The sequence below is a fragment of the Chelonoidis abingdonii genome, chromosome 10, assembly GCF_003597395.2.
Source record: "Chelonoidis abingdonii isolate Lonesome George chromosome 10, CheloAbing_2.0, whole genome shotgun sequence".
Classification (NCBI taxonomy): domain Eukaryota; kingdom Metazoa; phylum Chordata; order Testudines; family Testudinidae; genus Chelonoidis; species Chelonoidis abingdonii.
Genome location: NC_133778.1, coordinates 62179315 through 62198194, shown reverse-complemented (window position 1 = coordinate 62198194; position 18880 = coordinate 62179315). Strand labels below are relative to the sequence as shown.

Here is an 18880-nt window from a genome sequence, read left to right as displayed (position 1 = left end):
GGCATCAGCAAAAGGGAGAAAATCTGGTTTGTATGCAGTGTTGCTGTAGCCCTGTTAGTTCCAGAATATTAGAAAAATAAGGTGGGTGAGGTCACATTTCTGTTGGTGAAAGAGCCAAGCTTTCAAGCTACACTGTCCTCTTCTTCAGGTCTGGGAAAGGTACTCAGTGTCACAGCTAAATGCAAGGGGAAACATTGTTTAGCATAAGGAGTTACCACACGTTCTTCGTCAGACGAAGTGGGTATTCACCCACGAAAGCTCACGCTCCAAAACCTCTGTTAGTCTATAAGGTGCCACAGGATTCTCTGCTGCTTACCCTATTAAACAGGATAGTAACTGTGAATCCTAAAGGTGGGAGTTTAAAGGGCAGCATTAACTGTTTCATTGCTGATCCATTTACAAGAAACATCCACCTAATGTACTTTTCCCACAGTCCAAACCACATCTCATACCTCCCCATGTGCCATGATCCTCAACTTTCCAAAAATCTCATCTTCCCCATGTCCTACAATACAGAATGCATTTTCAGTACAAAATTCTGCAGCACACTGAAAATAAAGACATCATAAATTAAAACAGAACAATTGTACTAACTGTATTCATTTTTATATTTGATTAAATACAAAACTCAATGGTCTGTGTATTTAAAGCTGCTGTAGGATTTCCAAGCAGTTGCACCAGAGTGCTGCAGAATCCAGGTCCCTTGGCACAAAATTCAGGTCAAGCTTGCTGAAAAGTAGAAGGGACATTGTTTAAAGGTAAACAATAGCTCATCTGCTGCACCTTCTGTTATGGAAAATGGTTGACATTCACTGAGGCAATTATTGAAAACCATTTAATTCACCTGCAGTGAACCCAAGAGTGATGAGTAGGAATAAACCTGTTATTAGGCACAGACCTGTAAAAAAGGCACTAGGAACTCTGCCTAGAATGGGCTGGCTATTCCCTGTTGATTCATTGCGGATTACCAAATGGGGATAACATCACCAGCAGCCAATCAGATGATCCTCTTGAGTATACATGGATGAAAAGCATATTACACTTAAGTAACAAGACATGACAGACCATGTGTTAGTGCTAAATAATTTATGCCTCAGCCACATAATCACAAAGCTAGGATGAGATCTGGTCAGCTGTTTGGGGTTTAAATTAAAACTAGCTTCTCTATCTGAAAAGAAAGATAGTTGGCAAGTGTTATGATCAGAAGTGCAGTGTAGAATTCCTAGTTGCTCAGTTTAGAATAGACAGTCCCACGTTTGGTTTTTCTGGCAGACATTTAACCATTTTACAATTCTATCCTACCAACATTTTTTTCATTGACTCCATTGCATTTCAGTGGTGCTAAAGGTACGCTTCTTATTGATATCTCCCTGTGTCCCTACTGAAAGGTTTCATGTTTATTTAATAGACTTCAGTTTTTAAAGTTAGCATTCAATATTACAGACATAGTTGATCTTTAGGCACAAATGCTAGTGTTTAGATGTTGATATTCTTGATATTTAAAATACTAGCATTTGCATCGTCAGTGCACAGGTGATGTGTGTGGGGGGGATCTATGGGGTCAAGTGCTCCCCCAGATTTCTGCTTGGCCTGCTGAGGGGGAGGGACAGGAACTCTATCCTTCTCCCACTGCATCTGCCCCCTAGCATGATTGGTCCCCGTCCCTGGCAATCGGACCCAGGTGGGGAGCAGAAGGGGTGGGACCAGCCACTTCTCGTGTTGACTGCTCCGGGTCACTGCTCTGTGGCAGCTGCCTGAGAGAGAGCCTGGCTGGAGAGGTGGTGGCGGGGGCCCGCCCTCTCCGCTACCCACCCAGACCCAGCTGCTGGGGACAGGGGCTGAGTGAACCAGACTCCCCCTTCGCTCCCAGCACATCATCTGCTCATTCGGCCTCTATTCCCAGCAGCCCGGTTTGGGTGGGGAGTGGAGAGGGCAGGCTGCCGCTGCCACCTCTTCAGCTGGGCGCTCCTGAGGCAGCTGCCGTGCTGCACAAAACAAGACTTCAGCTGCATGAGAAGTGGCTCCATCCTGCTCCACTCCCTGGGCACAGCTATCGGGTAGGGACCGAACATGCCGGAGGGAGGCATAGTGGTAGAAGGACAGAGCTCCCACCCCATTGGCAGGTAACTCTTGAGGCGAGAAGAGCATGGCGGTCCCCTGGCTGGGCGCAGGATGGGAAGGTGCCAGAAGCAGGTTCCCTGGTCTCTGCTCAGCCAGGGCTGGAGCTGGCCCCAGCCGGGCCCAGAAGCACATACTTCCCACTCCTGTGGTCTCATGCCCCCTGGAGCCACAGGGATTGGCTGCCCTCGCCCCGGGAGGTGAGGCTGGAAGTGTCTCTCAGAGAAGACACCTGTGCTCCCTTTCCCCATTATTAGGAGGCACGAATGGTCTATGCTGGAGGCTGGCCTAATGCTATAAAACTTGGGTCTCGTGTTGATATCAATATCACAAAAACTATTAAAATACAGTGCTGATTGTACTTAAGAGCTTGATCCTGCAAGATGTGGAGCAGTCACATAGTTCATTGAAGTCAGAATGAGTTGGGGGTGCTCAGCACCTCACATGATCAATCCCTGTCTATGTAACAATCTATAAAACTTTATCAGATACCCTTTAATCTCCCAAGATGCACTTTAATTAATCAGAAACAGAGAGTTAAATATAAAATGTATTTGGGGAAGGAGCTTAGGCATTTAATTTTAAATCCTTTTAGGATCAAAAATTAAAAAGTCATCTGATTTATGATACAGGGGTACATGTTCAGCCCCTGCCCCTGACAGCAGGGTCCAGAGATATAGTATACATCTCCCCCTTATCTGCTGTTTCAGATATCCCTCTCTCATCAATAGGGGAACGTTTTCCAATTTACGTTGTTCCTGATCCACATAGCCATCATTTACATGTCTCGGGACCAACGTGAATTGGAACATGTTTCCCTGTTATACAGTACAGTACTGTACTGTGTCCGCCGGCCATGTCCAAGGCTTATTACCTAGAGAGGACATTCTCCATACTGATTAAGGAGACAGCAGGTGAAGGAAAGCCTAGTGTAAAGGAGTTCTGGAAGTTCTACAACATCTTGAATGGCGTGGAAAACATTGATGTGTCATGAGAAGAGGTCACATGGCAATATATAAACGGCCTTTGGCACCGTGCATGGCCAGATGCTGTCCACAGCTTCGTGAGATTTGATGCCGTTCCCTCTCTCGAGCAAGAAATTGTCAAGTTGGTGAAGGGTATCAGCTTCGAGGAGGCGGATGTACAGGAGTTCTTGGAGTTGCACACTGAGCAACTGACAAATGAGGAACTGATAGAGCTGGACTGACAAAGGATATCCAAAGAAAGCGATGATGATGATGATAATGACATAGGGCAGGAAGCCAGGAGTCTGACGACAAAGGATCTCGCCCGTTTCTTTGGATTGCTGGATGAGATGGCGGAAATCATACAGAGCGGTGATCCTTTTTCATGAGCGGTCTGCCAAAGTCTCCAGGGCTGCCAATGATGCAGTGGCTTGCTACAGGGAGATCTATTGTTCAAAGATTCATGCAGGAGAACAAACGCGGATAAAATCTTTTTTTAAGACTTCCACAACCAAAAAGCCATGAAAAAGCCCACCCGAGAAAACCCAACTGCCACCCCACCTAAATTTAGCTGTTTTATATAATACACTGTTTTATACTGTATTACTGTATTGTATTTACTGAATTAAAATGTTCTATGTGTTTGAACGGTATTAGTAGGGTTCTACATTTTTTATTCAATGTTTTATGTGTAAAAGGTGTAGTGTATGACCTGTCATAAAAAGGTACACTGTTTAGGCAAAAAAAGGATTGTCATAGGCAAGTGTGGTAAAGTTGTGAATGTATCCTCCCCTTATTACATTATTTCTGATGGGGAAAAATTCCCCAGTATACATTGTTTCGGTACCATTGACCTTTTCAAGAATGCAACCCCAATGTATGCAGGGGACTCCCTGTATAGTAATGAATGTTTGCTTAGGCTCTGACTACAAAGAGGCTATGCTTTTGGCTAATCAAATCTTCGAAGTTTTTGAACTCGTCCAGAATTAAAATGTTTTCATGAAAACACAAAAATTGGGGTGGCTTGGAAAGGCCTCAGAGAGCTCAGTTCTATTGCCAACTAGTGCACTTTTTACTGTGCAATCACTCTGTCATGAAAAGTGATTTTAAAGTGTTTCTCCTATTTTGCATGCTGCAGAACATGTTTCAATGGGGTAAAAAGTTGCATTTGTATTTTTCTCCCCAAATGCGTCTGTCTAGGTACTGTACTTATATGGCCCTCGTCAGCTCAGTGTCTGAATGCTCCTGCAAATAATTAAAAACAACCAAACAAATACAAACATAAATTCTCCCTGCAGCATCTGTAAAAGAAAACTTGAATTAGTATTTGATTTAAGAAAAAAAATAGTTCAGTGTGTGTGTGTTTGAGAGAGAGGCAGAGAGAGAAAGCTAAGTTATTTTTATAACTTTCAAATGTTGGCAAGTATGTAATTTGTAATTTATCAAAAAAAAAAATCACAAACTTCGCAAATGAATAACAAAGGCTTTGCATCCAAATTTGAGTAGGAACTAGATTTGGCAAATCCAGATCCTTCCTGGATTTTCCCAGCTCCACTTCCTTTAGGAAGTTTTTAGTCAATGGGAAACAAAGCCTTATTCAAAGGATTAAAGCCACAACTATTCTCTTTGTGTTACAGCTTCAGTCATGGTTTTCCTCTAACAAACAACATTTGCAATTAATAAAACTTGTACAAAACAGGAACTTTGGAGACATATATGCTTAGATATGAAGCAAAGGGTATTTCTTTTACAGAACTTCATACAACGTTTTGTAATCTTTTTCATTAAGATGTTGATAATTGAGTTTCCCAATTAGTTTTGGAAGAGTTCTTCTTAATAATAAAACAACATGTACTGTGATCTGTGATGGATGGTACATTAAACAGGAGAAAAATCTTGTTGGCCCTTCAACTGTAATGGGTCCCAGGGTGATTTCAAATAGCTGAGAGGAAGCAACTCAAATTTCATATGATGCATAGTTAATCACTGCTTGTAACAGTGAAAATACTGCAGCCAACTGGGATTTAATACTTCACAGTTTTACAAAAATGTAGTTCCGTATTAATTCTGTCATACAGATATTTGAAGTTGGACTCAGATTCTGTATTTATCAGTGTGTTTGTAAAAAAAAAAAAAAAAAAAAAGCAGAATATCGTATCCTAATATTTTACCCTCTATTGTTTTTATGCCAGGAGCTATTTGATGGATACTTTCATGTTTACACCCACTTTTGAGGGCAGGGAGAAGCTGCACAAATTCGGCATTGTTGACCAGTGACCCATGGCCTGATCCTTTGGAGATTACAAGGCAAGCTTAATTTATATATTGGTGATAATAATACTGTTAGTAGTTATAAGTGATTTCCATATAGTTGAAAAACTAGTAGAGAAGCACATAAAATAGTAAATAGGATCAAGTTAAGGTTTAGGGTTGACAATTTTGTTTAGACATATTCCTGGAGGTTCCATCACATGGCATACTTTGTAATTAAAGATTAATCTTTAATTCGTGGAGGCTTCAGGGCAGTCCTGCAGAGTTGGCAACCCTAATAAGGTTGGCAAAAGGTTGAGGCCTGAGCCCTAATAATTATTGGACTTAACACAAGTGCTTCTCCTAAGGTCATAAAATTTAGCAATATGTAGCTTGTGACAAACAACTAAATCACAAATGAGCAAAAATAAGTTTAAAGTAGTAGCTTTTGGGTGGATTTTTGTGTAGATATATCTATTGAGTAAACCACATTGACATATTGAAAACATTGGGAAAGACTTCAGAAGTTTATGATGCTCCAGAATACCAAACAAGGTCAGTAGGAATACCGCATATGGACAAGGGGCCGAAAACTCATCAAAGAGGGTCCCAGATATGTGTGGATAGACTGGGAGAAGTTGTGTAAAGATGTTGTTTGTCTGATCTTAGTTGGGCACAACAGGATTGACTAGGCTGGTGTAAGCTGGAACGTCGCCTCTCACTTATGGAGTACTCCACTGACTACCTTCTATCTGTGTTTTCCACGGTCTCCAGGAATGAGTATGACAGCACTAGGGACTTTCCTGTTGCATGTATCTATTTTTGGTTCAGTTGCATTAATACTTTTATTTATTTGTATTTTGAATGAAGTGTTCATGTCTATGTGATTATACTTATGTCATTCACCAAACTTGTTTATTATATAGTTTATGTAGTTGATGAGTAAAAACTTGTTATCTGTGATAGGCGGATTTGCACCCTGAATTAATTCTAAGGTTACAGCAGGATTACTGGAAGGCATTGTGCCTCAGAGAGCCTTCCAGTTTGCAGGAAGAGCACTATCACTGTGGTACCCTGTGTCTCCCCCCCTCCCCGCCTGTTGAGGGAGGAGAGGGGCTTGTGTGTAATAGGGTGCTGGCAGGAAGCAATCCAGAAAACAAAGGGTCTGAACTGTGCTAGGGTTGCCAACCCTCTGGGAAATAAAGATCAAATTTTAATTAAAGATTATGTCATGTGATGAAACCTCCAGGAATATATCCAACCAAAACTGGCAACCCTAAACTGTGGCAGGCCCTTTTGTGGGGATACAGAGGGTACAGTTACTAGAAAGATCCCTTGAACTTCCCCATGTGCACGTTTGTAGAGATTGCTTACTGTCCTTAAAGTTTCCATTTTTTGTACTTTTATCAGTTCTTCAATAGTTTGTATAGGTATCTCTGAAAGCATACAACATATTGTATGACATGAATAACTCATTTATGGATATAGATCTGTATCTTTTTTTAATTGTGTGCTTATTATAAAGCATTAATGTATATCAATAAAAACTCTATTTGCTCACTTACTAAATTATTATTTATAAATGCAAAGACTTTGTTTATAAATGTGTGCTTTTTTGAGCTGGTTTGCAGACCCATTGGCTTCTCCTCTTTTAAATCCTTCCTGAAGACCCACTTTCATAAAGCATACAAGATATTTGTTGTTTAAATCTTCTACTTAATTCAGTCTATTTATTTTATCATCTTAAAAAAATTATTTGCTCCATCCTGCCATGCACTAGCCTTCACTGAACAACCGTGTAATCTTACTGATGTGGATGCTCTCCATTCTCCCTAGAACTCCCTTGTGCATTGTAACCTCTCCCTTTTTGTCATGTCTGAAATTAGTTTTTAAGATCTTCACTGCAGTGATCCTGTCTTATTTTTTTCTGTACTGAGTAGTACTTTGTACATTTTTGGGCCCCATTAATCAGGATCCTGTACCCTAGGAAGATAGTTCTGACATAGATGATCTTATACTTTATAATTGTTTCCAAACAGCAAAGCCAGCTATTGTCCATTTTATACTAATTACAAGCACAGTGTTATTTATAAAATGCCATTTCTGAGTTATAGAAACATAACAAGCATCTTAAGTCACTTTCTGTTTATTTTTTTAATACTTGTAATCCAAATATAGATTTATTTTCTTTTAGATTTTGTCAGCTAAATTTGCTTTTGCCTTGAGACTTTGTCTGCTAAATTTCAATCTGGAATAAACTTTTGAAGTCAAGTCATAAACCCCTTGAAATGGAAGGTTATAATGGAAATGCTGAATCAGGCCTTAGATACAGTGGCAGGAACAGTGCTACTCTATTAGTAAAATATGAGTCAGAAACCAACACTAAATGTGATCCTTGAGCTCATCCATTAAGAGTAAATGTTCTTTGTCCCTGTCTAACACAAGCAAGGAACTCAGAAGAGTAAATGATTATATGTAATAAAAAGGATTTAATATACAGTTCTTACATTTTTCTACAGAAATCATACGACTTATCTGTAAACAAAGTCTGCTATTGATTAAGGGAACTACAACAGACCTTTTTACATGTACACATTGAATCAGACCCCAAGATGTTAGTCACACAGTGGAAGTGTGGAAGTGGACTGAGTGATTCCTAGAGGAAATAAATGCTAGCATGAGAACAACAGCTGAACTAAAATCCCATAAGCCAGGAAAAACAGCTACACAATTACACTAACAGGTGGTTGGTTTCAAAACAAATTTCAAGGTCTGACAGCTCAATGCACCTGCTTTAGGCTGATTTCTTTTAAGGGTGTGTGTTTGGCATGAACCATTGATAAAAACCATAATTCTTTGTGCTTGAGAAAAGTCATTATTACCATATAGTGAAGATAAACTACTAGAGCTTGCAAGAAGCAGTACTTAGCCAATAGGTAATATGATTCATTCTGCAATCTCTCTCATTACAGTTGAAACCTTTCAGTGCCAGACATAGTCAGACAAATACACCTGGGGCCAAAATCATCTCGGTGTGAACAAGGTAACTCCATTGAGTTCACTAGATTAATGTCACTTATGCCAGAGCTCAAATTGGTCCCTGGTCTTCCCAATGATCAGAGAATAAAATCTCATCTCATCTGAGATTATATGTAGTTAATTATAAGTAGATAAGGTTGAACAATATTTTTTATTTTAAATATCCTTATGACTTTGTTAAATTTTTATCTTTTGAGATGAAATTTTGTATGTTTGTTCTCAGCTCATGAACAATTATTTTTAAGTTTGAGCAAAAAAAAGGTTAGCCATCAAGGAGTGTGGAAATACACACTTTTTCCCTTTAAATTTGAATGCTTGTGACCTTCTTTGAACAGCTCTAGTGTCTTAGCAGTACATGTTATACATTTAAAATTTGACAGAGACATAATCCCAGTTCACACATTTGCCTTTTGGTGGTCTGGTGAAAATTGGTTTTGATTTGATCAGTTTACAGGGGTTTAAGGTAAAATTTTCAAAAGAACCTAAGTGATTTTGAAACTCAAGTCCCGCTAACTTTTAATTGAAGTCAGTGGGACTACTTGCAATGCATAAAGTTAACCATGTATTTAAGCCTTTGTAGGATCTGCACTTTAATTTGGACATTTCTTGTTTTTTGAATGCTTCACTTTGCAACTTTAAAGTATTTTTATTTAGTATTTTGTATGCAGTAATTTTGTTTATTCTTTAGATGTTCCTGGTATTGTAGGAAGAGAACACAAAGAAAGTGACACAATTTACAGTATCATATTTCAATTCTATTCAGAAAACTTGAATGATTAAATAATATGTTTAGCAATCATAGACAGTCTGTACATAGATTGAGAGAATAACTTTGACAAACACTAAGTGGTAACAAACTATGTATTGCCTTAGTTAAAACATTGCAAACTGAACATTAGGTGCTTGCTTTTCAAGTACCATAGGAAAGATTTAATTCTTTAAAATTGGCCTCTGCTGTACCATGAAAGTAACTCTGCAAATAACAGGAAATTTATAATCTATATTTCGTAGTCTAACTCTTTAGAGATTTTATGCTATTGTGGGTTTTTGAATGAGACTTAAAAAAAAACAAGGTTTTGTCTGCAAACCTTAAATATTCCATGGCACTTTTTGTAGCAACAGGAGTTTTCCCTGTTGTCTTTAATTAAATTCCCCTTCATCCAGTTGTACTGGTTGATTTCTACCACTTTTCCAGAGATGGCAGCATTTTAGTAGGACTATATGTATATATATAATTTGCAACGTGCCTTTGGATCCCAAGAGTATTCATGTTGTTAGTTGTAATCCTGTAGGGAACTGTCTATGCTGAAATATATGAAATACCAGACTAGTGGTTGTGCTTGTGTCAGATTCATTGCTCCATAGGCCATTGGGATTGAGAGCATAGACATAACTTTTGTGGGAAGGTGAGCACTTTGTGTCATTATATCAAGTGACTCCACTCCCTCCTCAAATCAACACACAAGCATCATTCAGATTTCCTCAGCTGGAGAATTAGCTTTCTTGACACAAAGTGCTGTAGCGGAGAGTGGGGTAAATAAACTGAGCAAACAGGGAACAGGGATCCCGGGGAACCTTATGCAAGCATATACCTTATACCACAGAGAGCAGCTGCTTCCTAATGCTGCCCCTTCTGCCCCCCAATTGCTGTAGGGCACCATCCACAGGCATTTGAAACCTCTGCATTGTTTGGTGTTCTAGGGAGCATATGGTGAATTGCTGGTTTTATTCTTCATCAACATTGTGCTTCCTTCTACAGCAGATAAAAAAGATGACAATGTGGCCCAATGTCTGTAATAGGGAAACTGAGTTGAACCGAATGTAACTGATTATCGTTTAACCTTTTTTTTTTCACAAACGAAACTATGTAAATCCTATGCTACCTTTTTGTTGTTGTTGCTCTTTCAGATTTAATAAATTCTTTACCCGACCACAGTGTTGCTTGTAGAAATTTGTGCATACCACACATTAGAATGATGTCTTTTTTTGATTCATTGCGGACATTCCAACTAATTCACTATGCATGGCTTCTCTGTCTGAGTTAACCATGGAGGATATGGAACAATAAATCACTAAATATTTCTTTACTAAATATGTTCTTATGATTACATTTAAGGCCTTCTGTGCTCTGTGGATTGGAACCCTCTCTAATTGCAAAAAGTGGATGAGAATAATGTCATGGAAGATGTTTAAATAAAATATTTAAAATATTCTCCAATCACATATCTTTCCAGCTTTGTTGGAAACTGTCAATTATCCAAACATTTAATTCATTAATTTAAAATCTTCCTATTTGTTTCTGTAAAACACAAGTCTAATTAATCTATCTTTCTGTGCTATAAGCAAATGATTTGCATTCCATACATTTACAGAAATGTTTGTTGGTCAGTGTGACAACTGACTCATGAAGAGCTGGGTTTTTATAGTGTCTTAGAGGATCAAACGGGTTTTTTTGTTTTCTTTTTCATTTCCTATGAATTTAGTGATTGTCAAAGGGGCTGTCTCGTCAGTTCTGGTGACTGAAGTCCTGTATTTAGCCATACAACTTGTATTTCCCCTACTCTGTTCTGCCTGCATGGCTCAATCTTGATCAGTCTTCAAGCCCTTTCAGACCTTGGCCTTTTCTAATGAAACTGTGATTAAAGATGCTGATAACATGCAGTAAGGGCTATTTTCTCCTCTTTTTGAAATTGAGCAATTGTTCTTTAAATTAAATTGTTCTTTAAATTAAAAAAAAATCATATAACTTACTTGCTTCCTGAAGAATTTAGATTATGCAATGGTATAATGCAAGAGCCTATGTTACTGCCAGGAAAACCACCATATCATAAAACCAGCTATTCGCAATTGGCAGTCTCAGTGGAGAAGGCCTGGATTTAATGGACATATGGACTGAACTAGCCTCTTGGTACCCACTATAGACAGAACAGTTCCACTTAAGACAGTGTTGTTCGTTCAGTGCATGAGTGAGGCAGATTGTTGGGGCAACACAGAGACGCTTGTACTGCCACTGCCTGTGCTGTACCTACTCAGTCAATGTAGAGAGGATGCCAGTTTCCTAGCCAGTTTAACATTGTTATCAGCTTTAAATTAATTAAACCAAAACCTCAGTTGTGTTCCTCTGGAATAAAACATATCATAAAGCTGAAAACTAAGTGCATGAAATCCAGGACAAAGTGTTCTCAGTCAAGGGGATCCAGCAGTGAAATGAACTTCCAAAGAAGAGAAGATGAATCAAAAGTCTGAGCACCTTTAGGAATATTCGCTAAAGCTCCCCCTTTGGTAAAGTGTCCCCTTATTAGCAGTAAACATTCACATCGTCAACTATTTTCATCCTATGTCACTTTACTCCTGAAGTAAATGATCCAAAGCAGAACTTTCTGTGCAAAACAAAACAAACAAGCAAACAAAACCTGTGAAAAGGGAGAAGTCCACTCGGAGCTTTTCTGTTGCCAGTCCTATTAACATGGAAATGCTCAAATACTACAGGGCTGGGAAGCAGTACAGAATCTCAAGATAGATGGATGGAGATGAAGTTCTGTTCAATAAAACAAGTTTGTGAGAAAGTATATCTTCCAGGAGATGCTAAATGTCTAGTAGACAGGAAAGAGTAGTCAAAAGGTAGCTTCTCAAAAACATACAGCCTATATTTTTGTGTATAAACAGCAACATGAAAAATCTTTCAAAAACCAGGGCCGCCCGGGGTGGGGCAAGAGGGGCAATAGGCCCTTGGCCCCGCAGGGGCCCCCACGAGAGTTTTTTGGGGCCCCTGTAGTGGGTCCTTCACTTGCTCCAGGGGCCCTGGAAAACTCTCCGGGCCCCGGGAGCTTCTTCGGCTCCGGGTCTTCACCGCCAGCGAATTACCGCTGAAGCTGGACCCGCTACCGAAGTGCAGCCGGGTCTTCAGCGGTAATTCGGCAGTGGGGGGTCCCCCGCCACGGGTCTTCGGGGCACTTTGGCGGCGAATCCCAGAATGGAAGGGTCCCCTGCCCCCGAATTACCGTCGAAGTGGGCCCCCCCTGCCATTGAAGACCCCAGGCTCCCGGAATCCTCTGAACGGCCCTGTCAAAAACTATCATTTGATCTGTTACCATAACTTACTTAGGATTTTATATTGCTCCTGTCACATGGCATCTAAACACCAAATGAAAATAGATATCTATCAATTACTTCTGAAGAGTCAGATTTAAATAAAACAATGGGAATTTAAAGTAATTGGGAAATGACATTTTCAGCCTTTTAAGGAGTATAAACCAAATCTACCCTGATGTAACTACATTCACTTAACTGATGTTACTCACTGAGTCAATTTCAGAAGATTTGGCTCTCACTGAGTTTCTGTGCACATGTGGACCAGAACTATATTAGCTATAGCTGTGCTGTTTCTGGTAGAACTCTAGCAGAATCTCCCTATCCAAGGTGGACAGAGTTTTTTGTCTGAAGACTGATTTAGAGTTATGTTGTAAAATTACTGTGTAGACTATATCTGAGGTGAGGTAGTAGGAAGGGAAGTAGGGCCTAGTTCTGCTCTCACACCAGTGTCAATCAGGAATAATCTACTGAACTCAGTGGAGCTACTCCAGTGTAAAATCAATGTAAATCAGCAGAGACTCAGGGCTAGTCTCCACTACCGGTGGGATTGATGCTGCGGTGATCGATCCACTGGGAGTCGATTTAGCGGGTCTAATGAAGACCCGCTAAATCATCTGCCAATCACTCTTCCATCAGCGCCGCTACTCCAGTATGAGCAGACTAAGGGAAGTCAGCCGGAGAGTTTCTGTCGACCCAGTGCGGTGTGGACCCCGTGGCAAGTAGATCTCAGCTACGTTGACTTGAGTTATGCTACTAACATAACTCAAATCGCATAGCTTAGATCGACCTTTCCCCATAGTGTAGACCTTCCGTCAGGGCTGTAGCATTTGGTTGGTTAGCTGAGTTTTCAGAAAAATATTCTTGTCACCCTGATCAGGGAAACTATGCTAGAACTCTGCTGTATATCTGATTCCAGCATAAACAGAGTTTTAGTTTTCAGTTTGCTGTGATTTATAGATTCTAAGGCCAAATGGGACCACTGTGATCATCTCGTCTGACCTACATAATGCAGGCCATAGAACTTTTCTAAAATTATTCCTGTTTGAACTAGAGCATGTCTTACAGAAAAACATCCAATTTTAATTTAAAAATTGCTGATGGAGAATCAACCACAGCCCTTGGTTAATTGTTCCAATAATAAATTGCCCTCACTGTTAAAAATGTTCACCTTATTTCCAGTCTGAATTTGTCTAGCTTTAACATCCAGCCTTTGGATCTCACAGTTCTGTCTGCTGGATTGAAGAGCCCATTTTCAGATGGGCCTGCACTGGTAAATTTGAATCTGGATTTGAACTTTCTAAAAGTTTAACAGGCTACATGTTCAGACTTGGCTTTGAGTTCAGGTCTACCTCTATTCAGAAGTGCTTACATTTTATATAGAATAATATAGCCTGCTTTGGAAAGGAAGTAGAATAAATAGAACTGGAAGTGGCAAGGTCACCTTTAATAGCATATGAACTACTTTTTAACAAGCTTTACAATTACTTTGTTTCTTCCTCCTTTAGTGCTATAAACAAGCTTAGTCAAAGAAAGCCCTTTAAAAACAACATAAGGAAGCTGCGAAAGATGTTAAGAAAGCACAAGAGCTGCCAGACTGGTTAGTATTAAACACAACATTGTCCAACAATTGTATTGCGTCACAGTGTCCAGAAGGGGAAAACTTTTTTTTTTTTTTTAAGGAAGGGCTTATATTGTCATGAATTCCTGTGTTGTAAATGAGACATAAACAGCATTAGAGTTGGAAGATTTCACTGATGTGTGTATCCAGTTTAGGGTTTTCATTGGTGCATTTGCTGTTGCCTTTAAATAACATATTTTGGTTGAATGGCACAGGCTTATAAACTATAAGCCTGATCCTGCAGACTTTGCTCATATGCATAGTTCCACTGGCTTAAATGGCTGGAGGACTAGCCAATGTCACATTTCAGAAGTATCATAACAGTTGTGCAAAATATAATGGAAATGTTTAACAATGAGTGAAAAGTGAATGGGTCTAAGTTTTAAGTACAGGTACTTGAAAATTTCTCTCAGTATGAAAGTGTTTAAAGAACCTCTCTCTTATATGTCTGATGACAATAAAATACTTATACTCTGCACTGCTATAGCACCTTTTATCTGAGGACCTCAAAGCATTTTACAAACCAGTAACTAATTGCACTTTGCCTCCATGTTCCATGCCTTTGTCACCTTAAGACTACTACAGCAGTGAGGTTCTTCATTATAATCTTCCCAGAAAGTAGTTTGTGCAGAATGCAATGGCCAACCTGTTAAGGAGCACATCTGTCCAGGAACACAGGACACCAGTGCTCCATGTGTTGACTCCCTGTGGATTTTTAAATGGAGTATAAGGGGTTTGTTTTGACTTTTTAAGCCCTACATAATTTAAGATCTGTCTGCTTGAGAAACTGCCACTCCCCCTGCAGTTGCAATCAGCAGAGGCACTCAGTGTGGAATTAGCTCATTTTAAAAACTCCTTGCAGGATGTTTTCTGTGAGGGGCCTTGCTCCCTGCCTTAGTCTGAAATAGCCTGAATTTTTTACCTTCAGAGGACCCTGTAAACCTCATATATTTTCGTGGGTTTAGGAGGATGTAGAGCAGGGGTGGCCAACCTGTGGCTCCGGAGCCACATGCGGCTCTTCAGAAGTTAATATGCAGCTTCTTGAATAGGCACCAACTCCGGGGCTGGAGCTTCAGATGCCAACTTTCCAATGTGCCAGCGAGTGCTCATTGCTCAACCACTGACTCTGCCACAGACCCTGTCCCCACTCCACCCCTTCCCGCCCCTTCCCCTGAGCCTGCCATGCCCTTGTTCCTCCCACTCCCCATCCGAGTCTCCTGCATGCTATGAAACAGCTGATCTGCAGCTGTGGGGAGGGAAGGGGAGGCACTGATCAGCGGGGTTGCTGGGGGGTGAGAGGCGCTGGGAGTGGGTGGGGGAAGCTCATGGCGGGCTGCTGACATATTACTGTGGCTCTTTGGCAATGTACATTGGTAAATTCTGGCTCCTTCTCTGGCTCAGGTTGGCCATCCCTGAAGTAGAGATACAATGAGGGCTGGTACACGTGAATGGCTTGGGGTATTGTTTGGGATTGATGTTCATTTTTATTGCTTATTTTCCAAGTTTGGAGATGAGGAGAGTCTTCTGGTTTTGTTTTTTTTCTGTGTCACTGTGTTTTAACATGCAAAAAACACTTGGATCCTTTGACAGGAATTTTTAATATTATAAATTGAAAAGTAAATTAATTAATTATTGTTTATTTTAACTTTACAGTATCTCTGTGAGGGTAGGAGGCATTATTCAGCTGCACAGATGAGAAATTTGAGGCACAAAGACATTAAGTGACTTGCTCAATGCCATGGAGCAACTGAGTGGCATATCCAGGAGTAGAACTTCACCCATTCTCTTGCTCTGACCACTGCACGTACTTCCTCTTTGGCTGTAACTGATAACACTGGATATCAAACCATTATTATCTTTGCACCAAATGAGGCCTCTAATTTTTGATGGCTGTAGTAGCTGTGCTTTGTCCTTTTCCTTCCAATGTTAATGTCTCATGTTATTAAGAGATCAGCCACTGTGTAGGTTTGTAGAAGTTATTTTTTCCTGAAACTTTCTTATTAGCATAAGTGTCTACAATGACTAAGTACTTTGAAATTTCTGAACCCGAAGACAACAGTCATGCACAGTCGCAGAATAAGAGGAAAAGATGGCACAGTACATCACTGATTACGTTTGAACCGTTGCTAGTCCTGTTTTTCAAAACCACAAACTCTGACAAAATGCTTTTAGTGGGAGCTATTCAATTAGTCATCTGAATAGTTCTTGCAAGAGATCCAAAACACTCCCTTTTTTTTAGAATAAGTGACATTTAAATTAGCCTGCCTCTAAAAAGCAGGGGATGAGGTAGAGGAACTACGCAAAATGGATGCTCAGTGGGCAGTTACTACCACTTGCTGCAGTTTTGTCACTTTTTTCACAATTACTGTATTGATTTGTGGCACTGCAGATAATGTGTATCTGATTCACCCTTGGGCACAAATTGTGGCACATAGTTGGTACTTTTTTGTGATTAAATACTTCCATAATGGCACCTCATATCAAACAATTGTGATTTCTAGTAGCTATTCCAAACCCCCACAACTTTGTTTAAAATACTAATTTAAGTTCCTCCCTGACAAGAATGCATTTACATGCAATATACAAAATCATAGAATTGTGGTCTGTAAGGGACCTCAAGAAGTCATCAAGTCCAGCCCCCTGTGCTGAGGCAGGAACAAATAACCCTAGACCACACCTGACAGCTGTTTATCCAACCTGTTCCTAAAAGCCTCCAGTCATGGGAATATCACAACCTCCTTTGGAAGTCTATTCCAAAGCTTACCTACCCTTATAGTTAGATAGTTTTTCCTAATATATAACCTACATCTCCCTTGCTGCAGATTAAGCCCATTACTTCTTGTCCTACCTTCAGAGAACATGGAGAACAATTAATCACAGTTGTCTTTATAAGAGCCCTTAACATACTTGAAGATTGGTTTTGGGTCCTCCCTCCCCCTCCCCCCGCTTTATCTTCTTTTCTCAACAGATTTTTTAATCTTTCCTCATTGATCAGGTTTTGTTGACCTTGTATCACTGGTGTTGCAAATTGGACCCTCTCCAATTTGTCCACCTTTTAAAGTGTGATGCTCAAAACTAGACACAATACTCCAGGTGAGGCCTCATCAGTGCTGAGTAGAGTGTGACAGTTACCTCCTGTGTCTTACATACAATAGGCCTGTTAATACACCGCAGAATGACATTATTTTTTCCCCAACGGCATCACATTGATGCTCAGATTCAATTTGTGATCCACTATAACCCCCAGATACTTTTCAGCCATACTACTACCTAGCCAGTTATTCCCCATTTTGTAGTTGTGAATTTGATTTTTCCTTCCTAAGTGAAGTATTTTGTACTTGTCTTTATTGAATTACATCTTGCTGATTTCAGATCAATTCTCTAATTTGTCAAGATCAATTTGAATTCTAATCCTGTCCTCCAAAGTGCTTGCAACCCTTCCGACCTTGGTGTCATCCACAAATTTTATAAGCATATTCTCTACTCCATTATCAAGCCATTAATGAAAACATTGAATAGAACAGGACCCAAGACTGGCCCCTGTGAAACCCCATTAGATACATCCTCCCAGTTTGATAGTGAACCACTAATAACTAGCCTTTGCGTATCATCTTTCAATTGAAGTCTATAGCAAAATATATAAAACTCCCATTGAAATCAATAGGAACAGGATTGGATCCCAAATTACCGATAACAAAAATCATTAATAAATTTGGTTAATTACAACATATTCAGTTTACACAGAGACAATGCATGAGTTTTCAAGGAGATTCAAGTATGTGTAAAGTTTGAAGGTGTTGTAACAAACCATTTTTGAGCCAGAGTGATGTAGAAACATTAGACAAAAGATACAATTTCAAATCAGAGTAATTTTTAATGACCTGTAGTAGAAAAGAGGTCTGACCACACTTTTCCCCTTCCCCCAAGAATCCTTTGCATTCAGAGTAAATCTGGAAATTTTCAGGCCAAACTAAATTTTCCAAACTATTTATAAAGGAGCTAAACTGAGGTTTAATAACAGAAGCTGGTTACAACTTTAACTGTTGAGAGAGAACCATTTCACAGTTGTCTTGGATCACATACTTCTGGGAAGCAGGTACAGGGCACTTGGCTACTGGTATGAGAGCAACTTTTGCTTTATTTAAATGCTGTGCAATAGTGGGTTAGGTTAGGTTCTGTTTGCTTGTCTTCCTAAATCCTTGCTGCATGGATAGTTGCTTTTCAGAGACTTGAATCGAAAGGTTGAAGGTGAAAGGAATGGTTGAATACATCTTTCTTCAGTAAGAGGATATTTAGCTTCATGGGCTTCAGTTAAAGAGACCTACAGCCATTTACTCAGCTTGGCAGCATAGAAGTTCACAAGATAGGAAGTGCTTCTCTCAATAAAATGGAAAGATTTTTGCATAGTTTTAAAAGTTCCTTTTGGCATCCCTGAGCCTCTCACCAAGGAGGCCAGCTTGTTGAAAGAGGCTGTCATATTATTATTATTAATTATTGATATTACTGTAGCACCTAGGATTGCTAATCATGTAGCAGAACCCCATCATGCTAGGCACTGTACAAGCACAGGACAAAAAGACAGTCTCTACCCCAAAGAATGTACAATTTAAATATAAAACATGAGAGAACAGATAGATGCAGACAGATGAAGAAACCATGAGACAGTATTGGTTAGTGCGGTGGGCAGTGGCTTCCGCACACTAATGGCCTAACTCAGGGGTTCTCAAACTGGGGGTCGGGACCCCTCAGGGGATCATGAGGTTATTACAGGGGTGGTTGCGAGCTGTCAGCCTCCACC

General features: G+C 40.0%; 1 long non-coding RNA gene across 1 annotated transcript; it reads left to right on the top strand.

Moving 5' to 3' along the window:
- Positions 1-8019: 8019 nt before the first annotated feature.
- LOC142047359 (uncharacterized) lies at positions 8020-10302 on the top strand. Its single transcript, XR_012656606.1, has 2 exons — positions 8020-8376; positions 9061-10302. It is a non-coding gene; the product is annotated as an uncharacterized LOC142047359 (long non-coding RNA).
- Positions 10303-18880: the final 8578 nt, after the last annotated feature.